This window comes from Tenrec ecaudatus, chromosome 1, assembly GCF_050624435.1.
Source record: "Tenrec ecaudatus isolate mTenEca1 chromosome 1, mTenEca1.hap1, whole genome shotgun sequence".
NCBI classification, from domain to species: Eukaryota; Metazoa; Chordata; class Mammalia; order Afrosoricida; family Tenrecidae; genus Tenrec; species Tenrec ecaudatus.
Window position 1 is genome coordinate 202,896,963 of NC_134530.1, and position 18,559 is coordinate 202,915,521.

At 38.0% G+C, this 18,559-nt stretch overlaps 1 non-coding gene and 1 pseudogene across 1 annotated transcript; both read right to left on the reverse strand.

Moving 5' to 3' along the window:
• Positions 1-353: 353 nt before the first annotated feature.
• On the reverse strand, positions 354-988 carry LOC142437278 (transcription factor Spi-C pseudogene; annotated as a pseudogene).
• Positions 989-10,206: 9,218 nt separating this feature from the next.
• LOC142437846 (U11 spliceosomal RNA) lies at positions 10,207-10,342 on the reverse strand. Its single transcript, XR_012782355.1, has one exon. It is a non-coding gene; the product is annotated as a U11 spliceosomal RNA (small nuclear RNA).
• Positions 10,343-18,559: the final 8,217 nt, after the last annotated feature.

The window sequence follows — 18,559 nt, forward strand, 5'->3', positions numbered from 1 at the left end:
TCCTCTAAGTCCCCGGGGGATCTCACTTCCTTTAATCTGCCATAGGGTGTGTTAAAGGTAAAATCCAGTTTACTTAGAGGGGTTTCCAAATGAACCCTCATGTTGTGGTCTAGAAGGATGCTGTGCGCCACAGAGGAACAGAGTCTAAAGTTCCCGTTGTCTGCAGCATGCTTCTGGGTCATTGAGGAAGGTGGTCGTGTTTCCACCAATGTTAGTATAGGCTGGATGCTGTTTCAGCAAAGAGAGCAACAAGGCAACTGCTTGTTTTCTTCTCTTCAGTACTTGCCTTAAAGGACAACTCCTAGCTGGTAGAAGTTTCTGGTGCCAGAAAGTCATTAAACATGTGGGTATAGCTAGCAATCAGGCTCACTTAGCTCATGGTAGTTGGCACACGGATGGTTATAGTTTGCATTCCAATGATTTAAATCGAGATATTCTTGTTCAGGTTGGACGCACGGTGAGTAGAAGACCTCTTTCCCAAGAAATAAGCGGGAGAAAGTCTTTGGAGAATGGCCTCGCTGAACTGGTAAGTTAGTTTTCTCCGGATTTTGATGATTTCCCCAGTTCTTCCGTAATTCCGCAATACCCTGGCCATTTTCTGGTAAGTCATGGTCTTCCGGTTGCCTTTCCTTTCCCCCCAAAGTTCTGCAAGTCTCTCTGTTTTTTGACACAAACTGAAAGATGCCCTTGCTTCTATCTACCCACTGAATACAAGAAGCCATCTCCAGGTTACACAGGGATTCAAGAAAGTATTCAAACAGCCGAAGCTTCTTTCGGCGATGATGGTTTTCCAGGTCCAGGCAGGCTCCTCCGCCGGCAGCACTCCAAAGCAGCCGGGGCTCCCTCGGACCTGAGCGCAGTGGTTGATGAAAGCCAGGTAATTTTTGTAGTCTGGAGAGTACTGAAGTTTGCCTGTTGAATGTTGCCTCAACACATCAAAAGCATCTTCAAATGCTTGCCCCAGATTGTCTTGTTCACTACAAGCCATGTTTGATTAATAAATTGGGTGATTCTGTTCATGGGCGTGTTACCTTGCATCCAAAAGGGCCAGACGCCAGGAGTCTTGGCTTTCCCAGAGATCCCAAAATATTTTTAAAGCACTGCTTGGTTGGGATCTTTCCTCAGCCAGTAGCCTTACAAGACTTGTGGGTTCAAGGGGGAAGGGTGTTTGAGGGGGCTTAGGGCTCATGCGGGCAGAGTAAAAACTGGAGCCTGCAAGTGCCTTGGCCCAGGCCTGGGGTTGGGTTATGTGCAAAAGTGGTGCTGGCACTCTTTGTGGACAATAGAGAGAGAGGCTGTGTGACAGTATGGCTAGTGGCAGGGAAGTGGGCCTAGAGAGCCTGGGCCCGCAGTCAGTGGTGCCAGGGGTACCTTTGCAGCAGTAGCAGGTCCCATAGCAACAGAGGCTGGTCTCTGGAGGATGTCTTATATGTAGCTTTGTGCCTTGTTTCCCTTGTTCTGCCACTCTCCCAGCTCCTTGTGTGTGGATGCTGTGTTATTCTGGATTGACTAGAGGAAAAATCCAGACACATTCATATGTAAGAGGGAACTTTATATCAAAGAGCAATTGTATATTGAGAAAATACCCCAGCCCAGTCCAGATCAATTCCATAAATATCTGATATTAATATCTGATATTAGCCCATAAGTCTGAGATTTGCCCATGAATTCCTCTTCAGACTCACGCAACACATGCAAAGATACAAAATTCAGGAATATCACAGACCAGTGGGTGGCAACAGCTTGTGGTTCCTGTGGCAGTGGAAGCATCTCAGCGCTGGCAGGGTCTCCACATTACTCACCCGTGTCTCAGCAGCAGGAATGCGAAGGAAGCAGTGTGTCCCCTGCCTCCAAGGAGAAAGGAATTTCCCAGAATTCTCATGAGAAGGTCATGCCCACCAGGAGGCATCATCAGGCTGTGACCTGATATACAGGTTAAACTCCACCCTTCACTTATTTATCAAGTTGACATTAAATTATGTAAATACCACAGATGTTGGTCCATTTAGTTTTTAAGTTGTTCTCCAAGTTTCTAGGAATCTCCGATTTTCTGTCCTGTTGGTCTTCTGATGATTGCAGAGGAGATCCTCCTGTGCTTGTGCTTTGAAATAAGCAACTATCTTGCCTAGAAAACTTCCCAAGGCGATTCCTGAAGGGCAGACCCACCGCTACAAAGGACAACAGAAACCGTTCTCACAGTCTCGTAGGTGAGCTCATTTCCTTCCGTTTAACCAGCCCAGTAGACAGCCTCCAAAGCCACGATCCGGATTGAACTTTTGTTTAGTTCTGTTTCACAGGCACTATAATGAGACTAAAACAAATGTTACTGAGAGAACTTGCTGTGGAGACATTTCTTACCATGCCTTGTTTGGAATAAGCCTGTGCATGTGTGAACTGAAACCAAAGAAGCAAAACTTTTTATTTTTCCTCAGTCACAGTCTCCATGGAATGATGCCTAACAAACAGGGACTAAATCCAGAGGCCTTTAAATCAATGTATAAAAACTGAACAGAAATGATCAAATATCATTGGTAAGCTTATGCTTTTATCTGGAACTGACATACATAGGAAATAAATGAAATAATGAGTTTATATTTGTGATAAGTGCCAGATTCAATCTTAATACAGTAAGGGCAATCTCTCTCTCTCACACACACAGACAGGTGTACAAACACACAAACATGCTCTAAAACTGTCAACTAACAGTTAAACTTTTTGTATAATTGTGAGTCCTCCTCAGAATTACAAAAACCACCACAGAAAACCAGTATCATGCTTCCACAGAAAACACTCCTGCTGATCATGAGCACCCCGATAAAAATGCAGAGCCTGGGAGGAAACTCACCATTGGAAAGACTGCCAGAACACTCAAAATTTGAATTTAAACAAATAGAAGAATGAATAAGAGAAAGTAAGCACAATTGTATATTTTAAATTACTATATGTAAAATAATATAATTCACCAACAAATAATGAAACATAAAATGAACAGAATTAATTCATTCATTTTTAAAAGGACAAAATTTTTATAAATACAAATTACAGATTTTTTTATGGCTAATGACTTGGAGATTTTCCTCATGTGTTCATTGGCTATTCAAGTGTCATCTTTCAATAAAGTCTTCAATGTACACAAGTGTTTTATTTTTGATAGGTCCTATTATCTTCCATGGAGTGTGTCTATTTTTTAAATTCTGTTAGTCCTTGTATTCCCTGCACTAGGGCTCCTAGCTTTGTCCCAATTTTCTCATTGATGATCCTGATGGCTTTGGGTTTTACATCGAGGTCTTTAATCCACCTGGAGTGTGTTTTTTGAAGCAAATTTTAAAGCAGGTTAAGGAGGACATCCACCCTAATTGAAGAATAATTAGTGAATTGGAAATGAGGTTTTTAAAAATCAACAATAGTGTATTGCAGAGATATAAATAGATGATTATTATGTAGTACATTTAGGATATATGGGGGAATGAATCAGCTCTCCATATATAATACATATTACATAAAACTTACTTCTAAATCATTTATATAATACTGTGTTTTATATTTACTATACATATAGTATATATATGCCTGATGCATATTATATATTGTATATGATACATATGATATATATATACTTATATAAGTGTGTTTGTGCTTGATATTTTAAGAGTACAATGATTTCATGCATGGAACTGCCAGACAATTAAGAAATATAAACTGGAAAAAATATAGACGTAAGCTTGACTATATTTGGATCATAAGTTCAGTGTTCAAAAGTTTAAAAGGAAGACTCTGGGGTGTGAGAGGTAGTGGACTCGCAGGTCTTACTAGAAGATTCAGAGACCAGAGTACAGCTAGAGTCTAATCAAAGAAGAAATAATAGCCTCGGGATTTGGGAAGAGGATGAAGTTTCCAGGGTGCTACGCTATCATAGGTTATAAATAGTCTTTCAAAGGGATATGGAAAATCACAAAATTGTATCATTAATACTTTATAAATTAAGAGTTCAGCAGTTCTTTCTTTCACTTGCAATGATGATACATTTCAGATTGTCTCTTCAGGTACACAGGACAGATGCCAATCTTAAAACAATTATAGTTCAGCAGGTCTGATGAAAAACATCAAAGAAAGCAGACATGATGAAAGTCATGATATGACTTGAGACATCGAATTCTTCTAATCAACTCCTCTGGAGAGTATCCTGGGTACGGGCTGGCCTCCTGGGGTATAAGGCAATGAGTATTTGATAGATCTTCCTTCAATTGAACGCCATCTTGAAATGTATTCACTCATTACCCCACCCTGGTTTGAACAACCAGAAACTCCTTTCCCTACAAAGAGAGTCTATAATCCAAGGGCAAGGTTGTAGATGACCACATAGAAACACTTGTTCATGTTTGAGCTCTGAGCTGTAGTTGCCAGCCGTGCACATTTACTTTCCTCTTCATTTTGTCTTTGGCATACCCAGCAAACAATGGAAACATCCTTCCAAAATAATTCATTTGCATACTCTGTGCTTTTGTGGAGAAGGAATATGAACATATTGTTATGTGCGGTGTGACTCCATAATGCAAAGTCATTATGCGTATGCCATAAGTTTTAGTTGAGTATGAACTGGCACCAAAAAAAAAAGAGTATCTCAATTTTGATGTGTTTGCTGCAGAAGTGAAGTGTAAGTTGATAAGAAAATTGCAATTTAGAAAAATCTGTACTTCCTTCAACAAAATTCAAATGAAATCAACAATTCTACAATTTCTATTTTTTATCTAATTAAAATCTATTTTAATTATATTTTTCTTTTTAAAAAGACTTACATCCTATTAAAAGTTGTCTTATATCTGTTCAAAACACCACTTTGAAAATTGTATTTAATGTTAGGAATTAAAATTATATCACAATTTAAATTATTTGACTAAAAAACATGTAGTACTCTCTGGGTTTATTTATAATAGATTCAAAGCCATGATTTGTATCATTTAGCTTTTATAATACCTAATTTCCAGTAGGTTTGCTACTATAATAAACATGACCATTGGAATTAATATGACGAATGCAGCATATTTGAAAGCATTACAAAGGAAATATAACTGAATTTTATTCTAAACTCTACATTTTAATTTATTTAAATTCCCCTCCATTCTTTTGATACATTAGTGACAGGTATTATGTGTCATTTTTCCTCTGCTTTGCTTTCATATTTAAAATGTATATCTTTAACTAGGAATCCACATCACTCACTATTTATAGTAAATGGAAGTAAAAAAAGTGTAGATTCTTCCTAAGTTTACATGTGATTACCTTTATGATTTATATTAATATCAACAACTTATTCTGCCATCAGTATTAGCCTGGCATTTTTTACTGCAATAATAATTGACACTGATAACACACAATCTTTATTTTCCTATTAAAAGGATTAGTAGTTGAGCTACCTCTCTGACTTGATAAAAGCATTATATTTTATTATTCTTGCAACCATTCTCTTGAAATAAAACATGACATATGGACACTCCATGCTTTATTATTCTACTTTGTTAGAAGAATTTGTCCATTTATAGCTATCACTTCATGGAACTGGATCATGGAATCCTTGTAGTATCATACTTACTTTGTGGCAGATTTTAAATTAAACTCTTTCCAATGAAGAGAGTGTACTAAAAACTTATGATAGCCCTTGATTGTTATGAAAATTTTTCTAAAATTCCTGTCCTATCATTATGTCACAAATGTTTTGGTGTAGACATTTCAGGGAATATTAAGTTGAAACGGAGCATGGCTTTTGTTAGATGCTGCAGGGATGTCTGACTCTTGGAGCCAAAGGAACGCTCCAAAGGGACAGCAAAAGAAAACCCCGCTGGTCTTTGCCAGCTCCTTAGATTATCTGCTCAGCCTGTATTTCAACAAGGACAGTGAAACAAAGTATTAAAATGCCATTGTGGTGGGGGCTAGGTGCCTTTGGCCCTTCGTACAACAGGACAGAACACCGCCCTGTCCGTGCCATATTCACAATTGGAGAACTCATCAAGACCGCCTCTCTATCAATGCATCTTGTCCGAGGTCTTCCTCTTTCTCACTGCCCTGCTACCTCACCAAGCATGATGCCCTTTGCCAGGCACTTGACTCTCCTGACAGCATGTCTAATGTACGAGAAAGTTTCACCATCCTTGCTGGAAGGACCATTTTGGCTGTACTTCTTCCAAGCCATATTGGTTGTTTCTTGTGATAGTTCCTGGCACTGTCAACGTTCATTTTCAGCGCCATAATTCAAGGGCATCGGTTAGGTTATAGTCTTCTTTATTCAATGTCAGACTTTCACATGCTTATGAGGTGAAAGCACCATAGCTTTTGTTAATGCCATAGCTTTTGCACCATTGGTTCTCAAAGAACAACCCTTGCGTTTCCATACTTTAAAGATGTCTTGTGCACAGGTTTGCCCATGCACCCAATATCAACTGTTGCTTCCGTAGTACTGATTGTAGACCAAAACAAAATAAAATCCTTGACAACTTCAATCTTTTCTCCATTTACCATGATGTTCCCTCCTGCTCACGGTGTGAGGATTTTGGGTTTCTTTACATTGAATTGTAATAGGAACTGAAGGCTGCAACTCTTGATCTCAAATACTTCAATTTCTCCTCACTTTCAGGAAGCAACATTGTGCCCTTTGCAGATTGCAGTTTGTGAAAAAGTCTTCCTCCAATTTTGATGCCACCATCTTCTTCATATAAACCAGCTTCTCTGATTTTATTTTTCAGTTTATAGATTAAGTTTAATGAGATGATCCAACCCAGACACACACACCTTTCCTGATTGTAATCCAGAAAGTATTCCATTGTCCTGGTTCCTGGTCCATATACATGTTCTGCAGTAGAGCAATATAGAGTTCTGAGACTCTCACTGTTCCCAAGGTTATATATAGTTTTGTAGGGTCCACAAAGTTAAATGCCTTGCAAAATAATAAAATACAAGTATTCTTTGATTTGAGCCCCAATCTATCTGACATCAGCAATGATATGCCTTGTTCCAGGTCCTTACCTGAATCTGGCCGGACTTCCTGCAGTTTCTTGTCAATGTGTCCATGTATTCCTGCAACAGTAAACTATGTCTGTAACTGGAAATGAGGGTCAACAAAAACCATATGGTATCAACAATAACTTTCAAAATACAAAAAAACCTTAGCTCAATCAGCAACCAAGCTAAAACACAAGAGTGAAAATCCTTCAAAACTGGATTCCTCCTCCTCATCTGTCTGTCCAAACAGAGCTTCAGCTTTAGCTGGTGTGAGGGTGTCAGTGTAGACGTTGTCATCATCACTGAGTTCTGAGTCATCACCATCACTGCTGTTGTTCTCACACGAAGCACTGTTTTCACTACCCTCCATAGCACTACTGATGCCACGTTTCTTGAAGGCGCGTTGCACCATGGCCTCGGGAATCTCTTCCCATGCATCACAAACCAACTTTACTATCAAGTCTATGTTGGTCTTCATCAGATTTCCAACTTTTGTCAGTTGGGCTTGAGCAGATGACATCCATTCATGTCACATCTTTTGCACGTGCTCTTTGAAAGGTTTATTTAAACTCACATCTAGGGGCTGCAATACAGATGTAAGCCCACCTGGAATAATGGCCAAAGTAACTTGAAAAGACTTTGCCACTTTTTTTATGTCATTAGATATGTGGGCTCTGAACATATTCCAAACTAGCAATGATGGTTTCTTCTTTAAGGCTGCTACTGGTTGTCCATTCCAAATTTCTTCCAGCCATAATTTTGTTCCATCTTCATCCATCCAGCCTTTAACATGCGCATGCACTGTAATTCATGGTGGAATTTGATCTTTTTAGGCAAGGCCTTTCTTTTAAAAACCATGACACACTGCAGCTTAGTTCCATTAGCTAAACATGAAAGAATGACTGTGAAATGTTTTTGTTTGTTTGTTTTGTTTTGTTTTTTCATTTCCTGTGGTTCTGAGTAAAACAGTAGTCTTGTCTCCCAAACTTGCCACAGTTCTGTTGCTTGGAAGCTCAAAGGTCATAGGTGTTTCTTCCATATTCCCAATATTTCCAAGGTCACAGTTATAGATCCTCTTTGTTTTATTATGAATGAATGGAATGACATCACTTTTTCATCAAGGTCTTTTGGTCTTTGCCACAAACCTAGGGCAAACCCATTCATGAAGCGGGTTCACCATCCTGCTGATGCAACAACATCTTCATTGTCTGGTGCTTTTAATTTGTCATCTTCAGCCACTTGAAGGGCATGTAAGCGAATTCCCATGTATGTTACGCAGTAACCATTTTGGCGACACTCCATAACCCATTTATGCCATCCGGTCTCTAGAGGCCCATATGAAGCCGCTAAACCAGGTTGAGCTTTTTTAATCTTTGGAATCTTTTCCAAGTCAGCTTTCATTTTCCTCCATTCCCTCACTTGTTTTTTTGTCAACACAAATTTCCTTAGTTGCGATAATGTTATTGCTTTCTTCTGCTCTTGACTCAGCCTTAAATTGGAAACCAGCTTCATATGGCCTGTGTTTTGTTTTGGTCCAGGATTAGAAGTTTGGGGATCCATTTCTAACAGGATAAAAATAAAGACTTTGAATGAATGCCTTCCCATAGCAATTGAATTCTCAAAATATACTGTCAGCTCTAATTCAAAAATAAGCCCTAATTATAGTTCTTAAAAGAGGTCAATTTACAGTCAAAACAGTGTTTTCCAGGCAACTATACATATAAACAAATGAAATCAATTGGCAATAGAATGTAGCAAGACAGATAGACTTCACTGTGCAAAACATATACCCAAAAAGCATCGCACTCAAAGGACACGAGAAGACCCAAAACATGCTGGATCACCAAGGGAGCTGACAGTATTCAGGGTTTGGAGAGTTTGGTAAGATAACATTCCAGTATGTGAAGAAATGACTATGTTGCATAGAGCAGCCTGTGTTAGGGCTCATACTATACACACTGGGTTAGTGCATGCGCTGCGTTACTACATACGCTGCCTTACCACATGTTCACAATACAGCTTGTGTAGTTTGAGGCTTAACCCGGTCTGATGATATTCCAGAAAGTGATAACATGACTGTTTGCATACAGCAACCTGTGTTAGGGCTCATCATATGCATGCTGTGTTGTGTACGCACTGTGTTACTGCGTGTGCTGCGGTACTGCATGTGCAGTTACCACATTTATGCATGGGAAGTGCTACTGCAACACATGCAGTAACACAGAGTGTGCACACGCAGCGTGCATATTAGGAGCCCTCACACAGGCTGCTCTACGCAAGCATAGTCAACACTGGGTCCATGCAGAAGTTAATAAGAAAATTAAAATAAAATAGGGCAGACTAAGTACTGTAAATAAGCATAATGGATATCCAAGTCGAGAGATATACCAGTACTTGTATTCAGCAATGCTTGGGCAGAGCAAGGGGGTGTGACCAAGCAGGGGTAAGAGTCATTGGTCACAGCCCTGGAGAAGTGTGGGAGAAGAGCGTCTCATCCGACAAACTTCTGACAAGGATGCGGTGGGCCCCAGGTACCAGCACACAGAAGCCGGCAGGTTCTTGCCCGGTATGGCTTGGACAAGACAGAGGCTGCCGGCATGCAGGAGAAAAGAAGAGCGGTGATATCAGCAGTCATCGGACCCCCCACAGAGGCTGCAGATGCCGCAGATGAGCCGGAGAACACCTGCACTGCACCGGAGAACAGGTAAGCGGGACTCTCACTTGAGTATAAGCCAAGGTTTTTTTTTTTTTTCAGCATAAAAATATACCGAAAAACTCAGCTTATACACGAGTCTATATAGTAATATTTTTGCTCTCAGGCACTTGTTTCAATTTCCTTTAGCTTTAGCATTAACTTGAACTTACAGATAAGCACTTGATAGTTGGTTCCCCAGGCAGCCCTACCCTGGTTTGTGCTGCTAATACTGAGCTTCTTCATAGCCTCTTCTCACAGATGTAGTCAATTTGATTTCTGTGTATTCTTTATGGAGAGGACCATATGTACAGTTGCCTTGTGTTTTGTTGAAAATGGGTATTTGTGATGAACTCATTCTTGTAAAATACTATAATACAATCTATTTATCTGTTCTAGAATCAAGGCTGTATTTCCCAACTACTGTTCCTTCCTCTTTGTTTTTACCTTCTATATATCCACCGTCATTTACTGTCAATGCACCTTGATTGCATGTTTAATCAATTTCTTTTTCTTTTTTTTTTTCCACCAGGACCAAAGATCACTAGCAGCCCAGGTAGCAGAAAAATTACACTTTTGAAATCTCTTGATGCCAATTCTGCACGTAGAGCAATAGAGATGCCCTACGTGTGCCACTTAGCGACAGAAGCCCTTTTTTTGTTTAATCAATTTCTGACTGAAAACATTGGTATAATTCTTCAACGTCTTCACCACGAGCTTTGGTGTTCGATGCAAAACTGTGAATAATTGTGTTGGTGGAATTTCCTTGAATGCAGACAGATATAATCCTGCCATAGGTAACACTGTCCTTTAATGTAGATCTTGCAATATTCTTTTTGTCTACAAATTGAAAGCCATTTCTTTTTATTCTTTTATTCCCACCATAGTAAACTTTATGATTCTCTCATTTAAAAATGACTATACGAGTCTACATGAGCTCAATAATGACTAGATCTTTTGTTTTTATGAGGTCCATTTTATTTCTTACAACTTCCAAATTTCCTAAATTAATACTTGATGCATTCCAATGTCCAATTACTAATTGAATTTTGCAGGTATTTCTTCTGTTTTCAATCATGCCCTTTTAGGAAATGAAGCTTCCCAAGTCTTTACTCCCAAAGGTTTATCCCATTCATGTCATTCTTGAATCTGTTTTTAAAAGGCAGCTCTTCCTAAGTCATATTAAGGCAGCTGCAATTGCTTATTCATATTTTATTATAATTACTAGGTATAGTTGAGAAGAATATTTACCATATTTTAAATTAAAAATATGAATCAATATTTAAGAGGTTGCTATGTCAGAAGATCTCACCGTGACCCTATAGGGCAGAGTAAAACTGCCCCTTTGGTTTTCTGAGATTGCAATTTTTAACAAGAGTAGAAAGCCTGGCCTTTCTCCTAAGAAGTGGCTGGTGATGTAAAAGTGCTGACCTAGTAGTTAGACCACTAGACACAATGACAGTGACTTGTTCTTTTATTCATTTTTTATGTCAGACAATGTCAAACTTATACAAGACACATATTCCTTTGAATAAAGTGATCGCTACAATTTTTAAGTGTTTAGTCTGGCATTTTATGCTAAATATCTGAGGTCACAGGACATTATATTTTCTTCTATCCAATATGTCTGCTTCTGGTTGTATATGCAAATCCCATGAGGAGATTGATTCATGATCCCATATATGAAGAGCTTATTTTTATCTGCTTCAGGAATGGCAATACATAGAGAAGAAATCTTTATTATTCCTTAATCACAAATAAGACTTATATTTTTTCTTTAACGCATACTGTGTAACATGCCAGCATTTCTTCTGGGTCCAAGCATGACAAGCATGAAGCATGATCTCCTTAGTGATATACATTTTAAAGTTATCGATATGCCTGTCACTCTTGACTGAGCCACGCTTCCTATCATATCTGCATCCCATAATGAAACAACTTTGTAACAACTGGCCTTATTGCCTATTTCTAAAATCACCGTGTTGAATCTTGGTAATGAATGAGATTTTGCTGTATTTGAACATGCATTGAATGAACTGTTTTCAATGAAATTAGGAAGCAAAATCCATTATTTTTATGCTTCTCAATGAATCCACAATATCTTTATATCCAGAGTTTTCTTGCTTTACACTAAAGGTTTTTTGTGACATCAATAGTATAGAACTTTATGAGTTTTACAGAAAATCAAGTAACACAATTTAATAGTAGAGAAGTATATTACAAAATTAATTTACAAAGTATTAGGGGTGTGAATGAAGAATAAAGTGAATTGCCTCATAAATCAGAAATCAATATTTTTGATATATGTATGACATCTATACTTGTATCTATACATGTATAGATACATGTATTATTTTAGCAAATATATTTTGTAAAATAATAAATAAATAATATATAATGTGTACAATGTGTATATTCTTTTAGCTGTGGTATTTTTTTCATACTATGTGTAACAAAAATGATTTTGTCTATAACCATTATAGAGTTTTAAAAATTCCCAACATTTCCCTCATCTTAAATCTAATTTTCCTTATATTTTTAATGTTATTTCTATTCTCCAAGAGGTTATAAATAGTATAAAACAACACATATTTTAGTTTTACCCATACTTATTATTTTTCTCTAAAACTATTATTTTTGTACATCATTCTTTCTCATACTATAACATTCTAAAAGGACATCTACTCAATTTTCTGGGCTGTAAATTTTAATCTGAACTTAGAAAACAATAATTTAGATGACTTTTTCCTAAAAAATACATTGATGCCTACATAGCCTTTCAGGGTTTTGACTACTGTGAATTTTGTATGATTGTCTAGTCTTGAATCCCTGAGGTGTAGTGATTGCACATTGGGTTGTGTCTGAGAGATCAGCAGTTTGAAACCACTAGCTGCTTCAACGGAGAAAGACAGGGCTCTCTATTCCAGTAAAGAATTACAGTCTCAGAACCCCCCTGGGTCACTATGAATTGCCATTGACTGGCTGGTAGTGAGAAGGTGATACTGTGATATTTAAGAAATGTGATAACATTGATTTAACTAAAATACAAAGGCTGAAGTTCATAAAGACTTTTTATAAAATAGTGCATATTATTCTAGTAACAAAGGTTAATCATTGTTATCCTTTGACGTATTTTCTAATTGTCACGTCATCCTTGGCATCCTTAGCATCACCTCATTTAACATTTATACAAAGTATCTCAAGTTTGTTTACGCAGATATCTAATCTTTAAGTGTGACTTGGGGACTTTAACTCATATAATACCAATGGTCAAAAAGTCGATGTAAAAATAATAAAAATCAAACAAAATAATTTATCAAAACAAGAAATATGAATCCCTCAAATCCATCTTTCTTTTAAAGAAAGTTACTTGTAGCACACTTTTTTCCCTAGTTTTACCTATAGGTGGATTTCTCAAAATTCTAAATAATATAAGTGTACTATTTTCTTTCAGTTTGATGAATGAATTCAATTTTATTATTTGTTTTCCAACTATAGTATATAAAATATTCCTATTTTTTCCTTTCTTCACATTCCCTATATTACTTCTTTGTCCTATTGTCATTTCACTTTATTTGTTTTGTTAAAATAGTTAGTTCTTATACTGGTTACCTTTATGACTTTAAATAATATAGAAAAATAATTACTTTTGGTTCTCTCGCCATTGCATAATATCTAACTGATCTACTGAATGTTGTTGGAATAATAGCAATATATGATAAGGTAAAGTTTCACAAACTTTTTAAAACCATCCTTATTTGAATTATGCATAATGAAGGGCACCATTTCATTCATTTTATTGGTTATATTTTCTACTATCCAATTATTTTGCAATGTTTAAGTTCATGTATAGCGAAGTAAATGAATGGAGGTCAGTGTTAATATCCTGCAATTTGTGCACAGGCAGTCCCTGGACTAGCAAAACACAACTTTGAGACAATCACAGTGGATTGCCAGATGCTGCCCAGTCAGTGCCCCCTTATGGGGACCTGATGTACAACAGCGCACTGCCAGTCCTGTGCCACCCTCACAATTTCTCTCATGTTCGAGCACATTGTTGATGCCACTGGTCAAGGCCTGACACTCTTTCTTGCTGCCCCTCCACTCTACCAACCATGACGTACTTTCCTGACATATCTAAAGCACGCATGATGAAATCTCACCATCCTAGCTTCAGAGGAGCATTCCACTGTACTTTTTCCAGGAGAGATTTGTTTGTTCTTTGGGCACTCCATGTTGTTTTCAATAGTCCATATTTGTGTACTTGACCTTTAGTGATATGTACATTTGTCTTCACAGTGAAATAATTGAACAAGCATCATCAGAATCACCTTCACTTGCTGCACATGCAGCTTTGTTTTATCGCTGAATTGGCTTTAAGGTTTTTTTGCACCAAAATAAGGCTAACTTAGAGCAGTATGTACCAGCTCGGACTGAGGTACTACTTTGACTTGAAGGCACACTGAAGAAGGGATTTTGGTCATAATCAATGACTATACGTGCAGACGAAAATCCACTCTTCTAGTTTTCCTTGTATCTTTCTCTTGATAGTCTGTATTGAATTCTTTCTCATTTAAAATACCCATAGTGCATTCTATTGTCTACATTGCAGATATTGTTGTAAAGCTGGTATATGACTACATATATTAGATAATATATGACTATATAATATAACTTGAAAATAATATTTTACACATCATACATCATAAGGTGCATTGTGTATTGATTATAAAGTAGTGTGATATCACTATCCAATTTATCTCTATATGGATAATATTCTGAAGATTTTCATAAATTATATTCCTTTCCTGTCTCTGTCTCTCTTCCCTTTGGCTTACAGGCTTTGTCCTGTGGCATATCTGTCCTGTAACAGTCTCTTTAAATCACAATTCTTTTTCTGTTCCTCCATTCTTTTCCATGTATGTTCTCTATATAGAGACGAAATGAAAAGGCTGCCTTAGGAATAGCCCTTGAAACATCATTTCCTTGCTGTTTTGATCTTTGTGGTATTTAGCTGCCATCAAGTCAATTCTCGTCCACAGCAATCTATGTAAACAGGAAAAACACTGCATCGTCCTCACAGTTGTTGTTCAGCGAGAGTCCGTTGTTGCAGCCACTAGGTAACTCCATCTTGTTGACGGCCTCATTCTGCTTCTCTGCCCTCTACTTTACCAAGCAGGATGTTCTTCTCCAGGGACTGGTCTCCGGACATGTCGGAAGTATGTGAGCTGCAGTCGCTCCAGCCTCTAAAGGAGCATCCTAGCTATTTTTTTTTTAATTGCTGAAATACATACTCACATGTGATACTTATTCTAAATAATAAACTCTTGTTAAGTAATTAAATGTTTTCTATTTCTCATAAATAAAAACAATGTGTGCCTTACAAACTCTAGGTTTTCCTCTATATTAACCATGAATTTAATCTAATATTTATAGCATATGCATTTTATGACAAACCATATTCTATGTATTAAATTATGAGCAAAACAGGTATTTGTCTGGCTCTCTTCTGGTTCCTACTCTATTAGAAAGACAGACAATAAATAATTATATATACACATGCAGCTAGGTTGAAATAAATGATAAAAATATTGAACACTAATTTAGAATGAGAAATTTGAAGAATGACCTATTAATCATTTTTAAACTTAAGTCTGATAGTAACAGCTACACAAACAGCCCTGTTTGTTTTGCCATCTCTTCTTTGATATCGTCTTATTGAATTTCCTAAAAATTAATCTCTCTCGTTTCTAGTAGCAATTGCTATGACTACAAAGAAAAATATTGTGATTAAATAGTTTATTAAGAAAGTTAACAAGTTGCAATGCAAGTAAGAAATGCTCAGGTAAGATATTGACCAGGACATGTTACAAAGTTTCAGGTTTGCTAATAAATGTCCAAAGAGTTGTACTTTACTGGTCCAAACCTAAACTCAAGTACGTCCTGTCCCACCTCTGTGGATTAGTTACCCCAGATTCCTGAATCAAGTGCCCAGAGGTGCAGCGCTCTTCAATCTAGCCTCCTGTACAAAAACATTCATCTCACGTGTTCCGTGAATTGGGAAGTTCATCCGGGTTCTGTTACTACTCCTCCGATGGTATAACTGTAATCTGGATTCAGGAGGTTTACTGCACAGTAATCTCAAATCCAGAGGACTAGCTCCGCCTCTGCTTCTTGCTGGAAATGAGACCCCCACTTCTGCCTTCTGCTTCTTAGAGGGCTCATTTTATATACAACACAGTGCTCAGACTGTGGGAAAACACCACTGACATCAACTATAAGAAAAGCTTTGTTGAAGATCATCTAACACCGGTGGCAGCAGCACGTAGACAGGGAACTGCCAGAAATGTAGGCAACATCCCAACGAGGGCATGGACCACGGGCATCATTGCTGATGTCAGGTGGGCCTGGCTCAAAGCAGAGAATGCCAGAAAGAGGTTTACTCCGGTTTTATGACGAAGCAGAGACATTTTATGGCGTGAATCATAAGGACTTATGGATAACCTTGAGAAGAGTGTAATTCCAGAACCATTGGTTGGGTCATGAAGAGCTTTTTCATTGACCAAGCAGCTGTTATAGAACAGAAGAAGAGAATTTTGGATGGCTTAAAATCAGAATGATGTGCATCTAGGTCATATCTTATCACTACATGGGAAAAGAACACAGGTGGAATACACCTGTATGGTGAGCAAATAAACACCCACATTGAATGAGATGAAGAATGTGGCTTCAGGACTGGAGAAAGTCTAAATCAAAACTGTGATGTGCAGATGACACAGCCTTGCTTGCTGAAAGCGAGAGGGACTTGAGTTTACTGGTGAAGATCAAGGATTGCACCTGTTAGTGCGGACTAGGACTCGATGCAAAGAAAACCAAAACCCTCACAACTGGATCAATGGGTGACATTATGAGACACGGAAAACCTTGGAAGTTGACCAGGATTTTCTCCTGCTTGGATCCACCATTCATGTTCATGGACACAGCAATAATTAGGTAAGTCAGTAGGTAAAGATCACTAGGTAAATCTGCGACACAAGACCGCTTGAGAATATTGAAAAGCCAGCATGTTACTTTGAGGATGCCTGTGCCCTGACCTAAGCCCTGGTATTTCCAGTTGCTTCATATGCTTGGGAAAGGTAGGCACTGGGTAAACAAGAGAGAAGAATCAACGTATGTGAAATGTGGTGCTGGAGAAGAACATTGCAAATATCACGGGCTGTTAAAAGGACAAACTTGTCAGTCATGGAAGAAGCAAGTACAGAGTGTTCCTCGAGGCAAAGATGACCAGCTTTCTTCTTACATACATTGGACATGTCAGGAGAGACAGTCCCTAGAGCAGCGGTTCTCAACCTGGGGGTCGCGACCCCTATGGGGATTGAATGACCCTTTCACTGGGGTCGCCTAAGACCATATTTCTGATGTCTCGGTTCCTAAGACCCGTCTTCAGGTGGGTACTCCCACATGCAGGTATGCCCACATATGGGGTCACCACAACATGAGGAACTGTATTAAAGGGTTGGAACAGTAGGAAGGTTGAGAACCACTGCCCTAGAGAAAGACATCTTGCTTGGTAATGTGGAGAGGCACTACAAAACAGCAAAGCCATCAATGAGGTGGATTGATCAAGTGATTACAGCACTGCGCTCAGGCATAGAAAGAATTGTGAGCCTGGCACAGGGCCAAGCATTCAGGCAGTGTTTCATTCTGTTGTGCACAGTGTCGCTATGGGTCAGAGCCAACTAGATGGCATCTGATCACAGCACAAAGACACCACTTCTACGAATGCTGTTTGCAAGTACATGTTAATCCTGTCAGTATCTCCCCTCCACCTTCTTAACAGACCCAGGCAGCGAAAGTTCATGGTGTGGAAGTTAGCAACTTTGATTAAATAATTCACTGCATTATCATCTATATATCATATTCATTAATTTACTGGATAAAACACTAAGGTTGCTTGATTTACTTTAATTTGCATTAATACTTTTATTGAATTCCTGCATAATCTTTTCTTAAAGTTAATTTAGAAAACTTTAAACTTATTTTTGAAAAAAAAATTTTGAGATGTTATCTGCTTTCAATTAAGTCTCTTATTCAACATGGTTAGTGATCTACTGCTGAGCTATGGGTCAGTGGTTCACACTCACATGATTGTCATAAAATCACTACAAAGTAGATCTACTTTATGACACACAGAGATACAGTCATTTGGGTACTGGACAGATATACTTTGTCTTTCAATAGCTTTGTGAAAATAACTTTATCCTACATATTTAAATTTAATTAGCTCCCCTTTAAGAATATGCACAAGATGATAAATCAGGTGAGAGGTAATCCACAGCAAATGAAGAGCTAAAGTCTAGGTTTTGTAGTTACCCCCAAGAGTGGGCATCAGTCAAGACTTCTGTACGCTCAGGGACCAAGGGAATTCCAGCTACTTTTCAGACACTTGGCTCCAAGTCACTTTGGATGGGTCCATAATAATCCAGGTGTCTGAAAAGACTGTAAATTGAGAGAATGAGGTTGGGCTTAATCAGCTACATAAGAATGGGGCCCAAGAATTTCCACTCAGGACCTCAAAACTGTGTAAAGCCAGTGTTTTAAGAAGGTGGTATCACAAAATTCTCTTGAGCTATAAGTAAGATGTTGAAAAAATGGAAATGTGAAACAAAATCTCTTAATCTGCTACAGATCGCAACAGAATGGAATAAATTAATAAAAGTACAAACACTTTAGGCTAGTGAGTATTAGTACTTAATTAAAATGTGATCATTCTCTTATTGACAAGTTATCCATATCCCATTCTCCAGGTAAATGTGAATTTATTTAGCATAGAAGTTAAAAACTAAATTATAGGCTATATTTTTCTAAAATAGA